The sequence below is a fragment of the Chenopodium album genome, chromosome 2, assembly GCF_948465745.1.
Source record: "Chenopodium album chromosome 2, dcCheAlbu1.1, whole genome shotgun sequence".
Taxonomy (NCBI): domain Eukaryota; kingdom Viridiplantae; phylum Streptophyta; class Magnoliopsida; order Caryophyllales; family Amaranthaceae; genus Chenopodium; species Chenopodium album.
This window is the reverse complement of record NC_137835.1, coordinates 48,767,611-48,778,397: the sequence shown is the minus strand read 5'-3', so window position 1 is coordinate 48,778,397 and position 10,787 is coordinate 48,767,611. Positions and strand designations below refer to the sequence as shown.

The 10,787-nt window shown below is 42.3% G+C and overlaps 1 long non-coding RNA gene across 2 annotated transcripts; it reads right to left on the bottom strand.

The window, feature by feature from the left end:
• Positions 1–7,076: 7,076 nt before the first annotated feature.
• Positions 7,077–10,123, bottom strand: LOC145585873 (uncharacterized). 2 transcript variants are annotated; one of them, XR_014100749.1, is made up of 4 exons: positions 9,681–10,123; positions 9,437–9,578; positions 8,851–8,925; positions 7,077–7,323 (listed from the first exon to the last, which is right to left on the bottom strand). It is a non-coding gene; the product is annotated as an uncharacterized LOC145585873 (long non-coding RNA). The 2 variants fall into 2 exon arrangements; XR_014100747.1 differs by lacking the exon at positions 7,077–7,323 and having other exon boundaries at positions 8,176–8,925.
• Between the last annotated feature and the right edge of the window lie 664 nt (positions 10,124–10,787).

The following is a 10,787-nucleotide window of genomic DNA, read 5'->3' as shown; positions in this document are numbered from 1 at the left end:
GGGATTGGGCTGTGGATGGCCGTCAGATCAGTAGCCGGATGGTGAATGAGTTTGCCAAATTTTTGGCACTTGTCACATTTCTTAACCAATTCCTTGGCGTCTGCCTCAAGAGTGGGCCAAAAATAATGTCGTCTGGCTCTGACGGCTAGGGACCTGCCGCCTATATGCGAGGCGCAGAATCCCGAGTGCAAGTCTTCGAGAACTTCTTTCCCCTTTTCTGGGGTGACACACTTCAACAGGGGCTTAAGAAACCCCGCCTTGAAGAGTTCTCCATTTTTCAACTCGAAGCTTGCAGCTCGCTTTTTCAGGACGGCTGCTTCCTGTGGCGAATCAGGAAGTGTGCCGTCTGAGAGATAGGCCCGGATGCCATCCATCCAGGTAGAGCTTCGGTCCAGAATTCCAATGGGATCTTCATAGATGCTTCTATTTTCAAGAACTTCCCAAAAGACAGACCGAGGCGTATCATGGCAGGCGGAAGACGCCAGTTTTGACAATGCATCCGCCTGGTTGTTTTTCGACCTAGGCACTTGACTCAGACAGAATTCCTCAAGTGCCTAGGTCTCTTCTTTGACTGCCTGAAGATATTTAATCATAGCCGGATGAGTAGCCTCGTAGCTTCCCTCATACTGGCTAACGACCAATTGAGAATCAGAGTAGGCGTCAATTTTCATGGCCCCTGCCGCCTTACACATGCGAATGCCGGCTAGCAGGGCTTCATATTCCGCCTCATTGTTAGAGGCCTGAAACTTGAAGCGTAGTGCATACTCAAATCTGTCCCCTTCAGGAGACTCGTAGATTACGCCACCGGACGGGTCATTTCAACAATGAAGTCGGCAAACGCCTGACCTTTCACTGCCTTTCTTGGTTCGTAAGTGATTTCAAGACTTTGCATTTCAATAGCCCATTTCAACATTCTCACGGATGAGTCCAAGGTAGACATTGGCCGCTTGAGTGGCTGGTCGGTGTAAATCACCACCGGGTTTGCCAAAAAGTAGGGCTTCAATTTTTTGAAAGCCATATACAGAGCAAGGCCAAATTTTTCAACCACGGGATACCGGAGTTCAGCATTTTTAAGAACGTGGCTAATGAAGTAAATCGGGAGTTGCACGCTGTCTCGCTCAACAAGGAGAACAGCACTGAGGGCATGATCTGAGACGGCTAAGTACATGTACAACGTCTCCCTAGGTAAAGGACTTACCAGCCTAGGTAGAGAATGTAAATGCTCTTTCAACCTCTAGAATGCCGCCTCAGCATCCTCCCCCCATTCAAATATGGTTTTCTTCCTGATTTCCTGGAAGAAGTAGAGGCACTTGTCACCTGACCGACTGAGGAACCTCCCAAGGGCAGCCAGGCAGCCGGTGAGCCTCTGCACTTCCTTGACAGAACGGGGTGACTTCATGTCTATCACCGCCTGTATCTTCTCGGGGTTAGCCTCTATCCCCCTTTGATCAATCAGGAATTCGAGAAACTTCCCAGACTCAACACCAAAGACGCATTTCTTAGGATTTAACATGACCCTATGCCGCCTTAGGGTGGTGAATGTTTCTCGGAGATCAGCAAGGTGATCCGTTTGTAGCTTGGATTTGACTATCATGTCATTAATGTACGCCTCCATATTCCTCCCAATCTGATTAATGAAGACCGTATTAATCATCCGTTGGAAAGTGGCAGGCGCATTTTTCAAGCCAAACGACATCACAGTGTAACAGAATAGCCCCTGATCAGTGACGAAGGCCGTCTTCTCTTGATCTTTCTTCCACAGGGGTATCTGATGGAAGCCGGAGTAGGCATCCATAAAGCTCATCAAGGCGTGACCGGCTGTAGAGTCGACCAAACTTTCGATCTTTGGAAGCGGGTAACTGTCCTTTGGACACGCCTTGTTGAGATCTGTGTAATCAACACACATGCGCCAGGTCCCATTCGGTTTCTTAACAAGGACCACATTGGCCACCCAGTCGGGAAAATTACAAGGCCGAATGAACCTGGCGTCTAGTAGCTTTTTGACTTCGGCAGCTGCCGCCTGACTTCTTTCCTCGCCGTGGTTTCTTTTCTTTTGCCGATGGGCTTATTTTTGGGGTCCACGGCGAGTTTGTGGACAGCGAGATCCGGGTTGACGCCTGGCATCTCTTCCACTTCAAAGGCAAAAATGTCTTTGAATTCCTTCAACAGAAGGTGCAAGCTTGCACCCAAGGTAGTATGAGCAACCGTCCCAACCTTTACAGTACGTTCCGGATGGCTGTCATCCAGAACGAGATCAATGCTTTCGCCAGCCGGTTGGGGACGGAGCTCATCTGACCGCTCACCGGCCAGTGATTGCTATTTTTTCTCTTTCTTCACCTCCACCAGCAGAGGTGCCTTTCTTTTCTTTCCGGCTACTGGTGGGGCAGGAGCTGGGTCGGCATCCTTGACATTGTCAAGGTCTATTGGTTCCTGACCGCCTGGGGCCACGATATCTCGGATGGCTGAGAGATAGCACTCTCGGGCCGTCTTCTGATCCCCATTCAAGGAACCAACAGAGCCGTCATCCCTCTCATACTTGATGAGCATGAGGGACGGGATGATTACTGCCTTGGCTTCGTTGAGAGTTGGCCGACCAAGGATGATGTTGTAGGCAGTTAACTCCTCAACGACCAAGAATCTGACGACAACATTTCGTCCCTGGCCTTTCTCTCCCAGCCGGATGGGTAAGTCAATTCTACCGGCTGGGTAGACCATCCCACCCCCAAAACCAACCAAGGGGTGGGTGACCGGATGCATGCTGCTGACATTGTATTTCAGTTTTTGCAGGCACCGGAGGCTGATGATGTCTGATGAGCTGCCGGTGTCTATAAGGATCCGTCCAACCAGCTGGTTGGCAACCTTACATTCAATGACCACCGGGTCATCATGAGGGCGGCGGACGCTGCCCCTATCCTTCTCAGTGACCAAGACGTCTGGGAAGGAAGAGCTGGCAGACGCCTGCTCATCATAATCTTTGTCCATCTTTCGAAGATGGCTCTTGGTGCCCTGGATGGTAGGGCCACCACATGAGAACCCGCCTGCTATAGTGTAGACCGGCTCCTTGTCGGTATCTGAACTACTAGCAGGCTGGGGGGTAGTCTTGGAGGACTGACCCTTGTTTTTCTTTTTTGCCCCGGCAGGGGACTTAGAAATGTAGGACTTTAACAGCCCTTTGTCAGCCAGACTGTCCAACGCCAGCTGAAGATTGAAGCAGCCGTTGGTGTCATGGCCGACCTCCTCATGGAATTGAAAGAATTTATTTTTGTTCTGCGACTGTACAGAACTCTTCATGGGATTCGGCTTTTCAATGGACAGCCGGTCCTTTACTTCCATGAGGATGGAGTTGCAGTCTTTATTAAACTCGTACTTGGGAACGTACGGTTTAAATTCTTTCTTTTTCTTCTTGGACGGTTGGTTAGAGTCAGTAACCGCCCAGACTTCTTTTCTTTTCTTGCTCTCTTCTTTGTTTTTGGTCGGCTGAGCAGACCGGCTGTCTTTCTGCTTGTCAGACTTCTTGGAGTCCGACTGGCTTCCAGGCGAGCAGAGGTCGGTAGCTTGGATGTAGCTTTCCGCCTCCCTGAGGGCCGCCTGTAAGGTGAAAGCCCCTTTTCTGACTAGGTCGAACTTAAAAGTTGACCCGTCTCAGACCCTTGAAAAAGTCTGTAAAAGCTACCTCGTCAGAGAGTCCTTGAATCTGAATTCTTATCAGATTGAACCGCCTGACATATGAGCACAACCCTTCTCTTTCTCCCTGCTTAACAGTGCTCAAATCAAGGCTTGTTTTCTTAGCAGGGATGTTCATTGAGAAGTTGGAAGCAAATAGGAAGGCGAGCTTCCTGAAGCTATCGATGGACCCGGCTGGCAAATTTCCAAACCATTGTTGGGCAATGCCCTTCAATGTAGCCGGGAAGCACCGACACCAAGTGGCATCATCCAACCCCTGCAGGTACATGAGGTTGGTGTAAGCCATAAGGTGGTCTTCCGGGTTGGTGGTACCATCATAGTTACCAACCAATACATTCTTAACCTTGGCCGGGTGGGCCGCCTCGGTTATCTCCCGGGTGAAAGCAGAGGGCTGTTCACCCAGGCGCAGCAGACGAAGCTGCCAGTCCAACGGCTGGACATTTGGATATGCCGCCTGACCTCCAAAGAAGGCCGGCTGCATGAAGTGAGGAGGATACTGTCCGTAAGCCTGAGTAGGCACATACGGTACAACTCCAATCATGTGAGGGCCAGAATGGACAGTATTACCGCCTGTCTGGCTCTCATGCAAGGAGGGTGCACTCCCTGCAGAAATATTGTTGAAGCTGTCTGGAAAGTTCGACGTTGAAGTCGACTCAGACAGCGATTAGTTTCTCTTCCGGTTTATGATTTCCCGGGCATCAAGAGTTGATTTTTTACTTCTCACCGGCTGCTGAGTCCGGCGAGTGTTATTGGTGTTCCTCCCAGGAAGGAGAATTTTGGACCAATCAATGGTCCCGGCTGCCTTCTCCTTTGGATGAGGAGTAGGCTGCCGGTCTCTGACTGACTTCCCCTTTTCTAGAGGAGTCTTCTTCGCCGACTGACCTTTACTTGGGCCAGCCCGGCTTTTGGTGATCAGCTTTTTAATTTCACCCTTGAAATTTGTCATGAATCTCATGAGTTCGTCTCCGCTGACAGGGGCTGATCCAGCTGTCGTTTGGGTTTCCCCTTCCGGCTGCCCAGTGGGTCTGCTCGGACCCGCCTGGGAGGCACCCCGCTCCAGAGTCTCTCTGGGCCGGATGTGCTTGATTCTGATAGAGCCGTCTTCGGCTGTAAGAGCTTCGACCTGAGGGTCTTCATCCTCCTCATGGTCTGTAAAGACTTCTGGGTCTTCGCCCAGACGGTTAGGGGGTGGTACAGACTCTTCAACCATCTTCGAGGTACTCTCCCCACAGACGGCGCCAAATGTTTTGGGTGTTTTTGTCCCTCGGGAGAGTTACGACTCGAAGACTGATCCGGGGTGAGATGTACCTGCAAAACAAACGGAGACACCAGTTGGATGGTGCTCCGCCTCCGACGCACAAGTTAGAAACTTGAAGGGAGAAAAAGGTGCGGAAATTTAGGTAGGGATCTGCTCGGATTCCAAGCTCAGGATTTCTCTATCAAAGAGTAAATGTGTAATAAATGATAAAATGTGCCCTCAAGATGAGGGACATCTCCCTATTTATAGGGTCTTTGGAAATTGTGCCTTGATTAGGTTACGGAACCCTAATCATTGGTGGGATGCGCCGTTTTGCGGCGTCCTCGGGATTTGGGCCTGAAGGCCGCCATTTTCCCTTTATTTCTGGAGTGACACGTGTCAAGCAGGGATTGGTCAACTTTGGGCCATCCTGAGGCTGACACGTGTCATCCTCTGATTGGACCACGTGGTGGGGTAAAATTACCCTAAACATGTTTGACTTTCATTTGATTCAAAAAGCTTTGTTTGAATGTGTTTGACTTTCATTTGATTCAAAAACGTATGTTTGAATGTGTTTCACTGTATTTCGATCCAAAAACATTTGTTTGAAAATGTTTCACTTTCATTTGATTTAAAAAGCTTTTTTTTGAAGGTGTTTGACTTTCATTTGATTCAAAAAGCTTTGTTTGAACGTGTTTGACTTTAATTTGATTCTAAAAGCTTTGTTTGAATGTGTTTGACTTTATTTCGATTCAAAAATATTTGTTTGAATGTATTTTACTTTCATTTGATTCAAAAAGCTTTATTTAAATGTGTTTGACTTTCAGTTGATTCAAAAAGCTTTGTTTGAATGTGTTTAACTTTTATTTGATTCAAAAAGCTTTGTTTGAATGTGTTTGGCTTTCATTTGATTCAAAAAGCTTTGTTTGAATGTGTTTGACTTTCTTTCGATTCAAAAAGTTTTGTTTGAAAGTGTTTTACTTTTTATCGATTCAAAAAGAATTGTTTGAATGTATTTGATTCAAAAAGCTTTGTTTGAAGGCCTAATATAGATTTATCATTCCTAATGCAATTGGGAATGGTTTTAGTCTTCTAGATTCTTCTAGAAGGTTCTTTTCATTCCTAATTCAATTAGCATTGATAGATTGAGTTTTTTTGACTTTTTAGAGTTTTAATTAAAATCAAAGAGCATTTTTGAAGAAAAAATTGATTTTATCCTCCTGTACGGCAATTTCTATCTGATTTTAAGAAAACGCGTGAATTTCTGAATCAGCGCCAAACGCTAGTTGTAGCGCCTGGCGCTACACTTGGCGCCTGGCGCTAATGTTGGCGTCTGGCACTAGTGGAAAAAAGGCTATCCGTAACGGGCAAAAACTGCTCATCCGTAATGGGCAGTGGCCGTTACGTATGCGGCCGTTACGGATGGCCTTTCTTATTCGTCATGGGCACCGTCCCTTACGAATAATAGGTTATTCGTAACGGGATTTTCAGGTGCCCGTTACGAATAACCCCTTTAATAGTAACGGGATTTTCAGGTGCCCGTTATGAATAACGGGGTTATTTGTAACGGACATGTTCTGCCCGTTACGAATATTGTGAGGATCAATTAAAAAAAATCCAGCACATGCTGGACAGCTAGCTTGCACAATTATCATATATGTATATATATATATATATATATATATATATATATATATATATATATATATATATATATATATATATATATAGAGTATACACTTAATAATTAACAAGTAATATATAATCAGCAAAAGGTGCTTTAATTATTTCCTAATAACTATAACTAAAACAAAGATCCTTTCAAAAAAAAAAAAAAAAAAGCATTTTAATGACAAACATCTCTAATAGTGCTAGAACCCCTCAATAACCATTACAATCAATACCAAAATGCCCCCATTACAATCAGTACCAAAATGCCCTAATTGAGCCTTATGAAATAACAATCTTCCAAAAATCTTCTCGTTAAAAAGAATTTGTGGGGGTCTCTAGCCCTTATTGACCACACCAGAGAGGCGAGAAGACCTTAAGAGCAGTCAATCAACTCCCGCACTGCGATACACACCTGAATAGAATACCGCGAGAGAGGGTCAATTATGTTATATTGAAGTTAAGACATCATAATAAAACACAGCTACGTAAATAAATTAAAGGACTACTTGTACTCTGTACCATTGAATATGGAGAATTGATCAGTAAATTGGTCCTTGCCATTCCACATCATTCCTCCGGAAAAAACTTGAGAACGGCTGACAAGACTGACAGAATCAGTTCAATATGCAAAAAACAGCAAAGCACTTAAATGCAATCGACAGAAAGCTAGCTTGAATGCAATAATTCCAGGCACCAAATGAGTCTCTAACTCGCTACAAGCCCACAAGTGACTGAAATTGGAAATCACGTTAGTCATATTCTTTCAATAAATGCAGCATTGTTAATTTTTGCTACAGCCGAAGCTCCAGTGGCATTCCTCTTAAAAGAGTAAAAGACTTAGGATAGAAACTAAAACACTTCTTCTAGGACTGTTATAACTTGAAAGGGTAACAAAAATAGATAAGATCGAAAGCGTCTTACGTTTAGTATTAAGTTTATAGTTCTGTCACCTGCACTACAGATTGCGATAATCCAGGGAAGAAAATTTAAAATAGAAAGTGAATAAACATGCACAAAACAACAGAGCACTATTAGATTAGCTAACAGCGGTCAAGTCGCTAAATATTAGTATATATGTCAGGCACATGTAACTTACGTTGCGAAGTCTGTCACAATTAAAAACTTGACATAGTGAAACACATGAAAATCAGAAAGAAAAACGCCATAGCAAATCTCTTAAAAGCTCTAAAATGTAAGAAACGTCCATAACTATAGTGTGTGAATTACTAACACACATCAGAATCAGATACTTCACCACTATTGAAAATAGGAGTATATAAGAATACTTGAGCCATGTTAACAGGTATTGACCACTAAAGCCTTTTCTACATCCTCCATGATTAAATAAGAATTTCAAGCCACGCCTCTAATACACCCATTTACACTTTGCAGGTGCTATATGAGCACCAATGTTCCCAAATAGGTTATGTGGTTGTCCTTTCATGTCTAACTGCTAAGGACAATTGAATCAGGGGTTTCTTATATAGCTAGAACGACCATTACATAGTAATCCACTAATCTAACCACACTATTATTCACTAATACTTCAGACTCTAAAGTAAAAATATTATAAAGGTCTGGTTCAAGTTCTTTACAGATTAGAAGATAGTGTATTGACAATCCCTAGAAGATGCAATAGCTGAAACAACTAACTACTATGGAATATCTGAAGGTCAGAAGATAGCTCATTGACAATCCGTAAAAGAGTAGCTACATCATTATCTAACTAGAAACTACAGTGGAACACTCTGAGATATGCACACAGAATTTCCCAGCATGACTTCACAGGTAGTATAAAACATTCAATCTGGTGGTAAAACAACGTCGAATTGACTCGAATTTAAAATTGAAAATTATTGAATCAAACCCGATGACATTATAGTATAATGCAACAATCCATAGCTGGGTGTATTCATCATTTTTAAACTATTAAAAAAATAAAACTCCATAGAGCTCAAAATGCTACCACCAATCCCAAAGGTTCAACTCAAAGCTTCAATGACCCTGTGCCCTGTCTGTCTAAGTCACATGGACGGATGGACCTTCTCCCTTCCCCAGAAATCCCATACATAAATCTAATTGGCATAAAAATTATAGCAATAGGAGAATTTAATCCCCATAGAAAAAGAGACACTCGAAACTTGGAAAGGGAAACTGGAAGATGCATAACAGTCTTGCATAAACATATCCCAACAGCACCAATAACAACAAAGCCTTAATTAAAGAAAAAAAAAGGTTGAATATAGGAAACTCTGTACCTACTAATTGACTCTGTTGTTATACTTCATCCTCCATTTTCCTTTACAATAACACAATGGGGTCTTCTACAGTACCTGTTTAGCAAAGCACGCTCATATCAAAATTTTTGTTAATTCCAAACTTAAATTTTTTTTGTTAATTCCAAACTTAAAATGAAAATTAATCACTTGAATTGAATAGTGAACTTTTAAAACCCCAATTCATGCGTGAAATGAATAAAAAAAACAGGAACATTTTGAGAGCTTCTGAATATAATTTTATTTCTCAATTTGTGATCAAACATTGGTATTGCCGCAATCTCCATTCCCAGTGCCACATACACAAGTCTACAAAAGCCAACCAATGACCCATATTCAATTTGATCTTCCTACTGTCCTAAACTTGTTCATCTCAAATTATAGCAAATCTCAAAGTAAACTTGCAAAAAAAAAAAAAAAAAAAAAAATAGAACATTGTCGTTTCCCACATCACTTGTCCAAATCAAATTATAGCAAAGTAAAACTAACAATTAAAACCCTTTAATCAGAAAACAACAAAATCATAACATTATAATCAACAAAAATGGCGGATAATGAGATAAATTACCAGGAATTTGGAGCCAACTTAGTCAAAATAGGCGAAGAAGCAGACCCATTAATAAAATCATCAAATTTCAAGGAAAATTAAGCCTCTTCTGCAAAATCAACCTCAGCTTCCGAATCCTTCTTCCCTTCTTACCTAATCACATCTCCAAACAATAACAAAATCATAATCAAAATCGCAAAAATACAAAAAAAAAAAAAAAAAAATCAAGTCGTCAAATCAGAAACCCAAAAAAGGGGGAAATTACCAAGAACAACGTTGCTCAGGATTGTAATCCCATTAACAGTAATTCCATTTCAGAGGCTTGTAAGAGAAATTGCTCAGGATTTCAAGACCGATCTTCGCTTCCAAAGCTCCGTCGTTGCCGTTCTTCAGGAGGCTGTTGATGGTTGGTTTGTTTGAGGATACTAACCTTTAAGCTATTCATGCTAAGAGGGTTACTATAATGCCTAAGGATATTCATCTTGCTTGTCGGATTCGTGGTGAAAGGGCTTGAGATTAAGTTTGATTGATTTTAATTAGGGTTTGTAATTTAAGGATGGATTTGGGAAATTAGGGTTTTGTAGTGATGATTTTGTATTTAAATGGAAATCTGAATGTTTGTTTTATGTTCAATGAAAATCGCCATTGAAACCTGAGGAGAGCGAAAGAGAGGGGAGAGAGAGAGAGGAGAGAGATGTGAGTGACGGCTGGGTCGGCTGCTGAAAAATGAAGTTAGACATCTAGGGTTTTTTAACATATAACCTATTTGTATCAGGCAATTGGTGCTCGTTACAAACAATAAAGTATTTGTAACGGGCAAAATAATAGTCCGTTACGAAAAATGGTATTCGTAACGGGCAAAATGATGTCTGTTACGAATAATGTATTATTCGTAACGGACCATTACTTTGCCTGTTACGAATAGGTTTATTGTAACGGGCAAATTACTACCCGTTACGAATAAGGTGTTACAAATGGAATTTTTTCCACTAGTGTGGCGCCAATTGCCAGCGTTGGCGCTAATCCGATTTTGTTTGCGTCAGAACTCTGTTTTAATATTTTATCTTTTTGGCTGATTTTCTTTATAAATAACGTCGTAAAAACTCCGTTTTCATTCATCAACAATCATCAATTCTCATCTACAACCTACAATCAATTTTCAATCAATTTTCTACCAATTCTTATTCACTCCCTCTCTTTTCTAAACTAGCCTTCTCTCAAATACAAAATTCCGCATTCATTAGATTTAGAAAAACCTAGCCATATTCGAAGTTGTCTTCGCCCTAGACGTGAAAGGTTTAATTTCTGAGGGTTTGGTCCCAAATCTCTCTTACCATTATTTAATTTAATTGTTGATTTATTATTTTCCTTG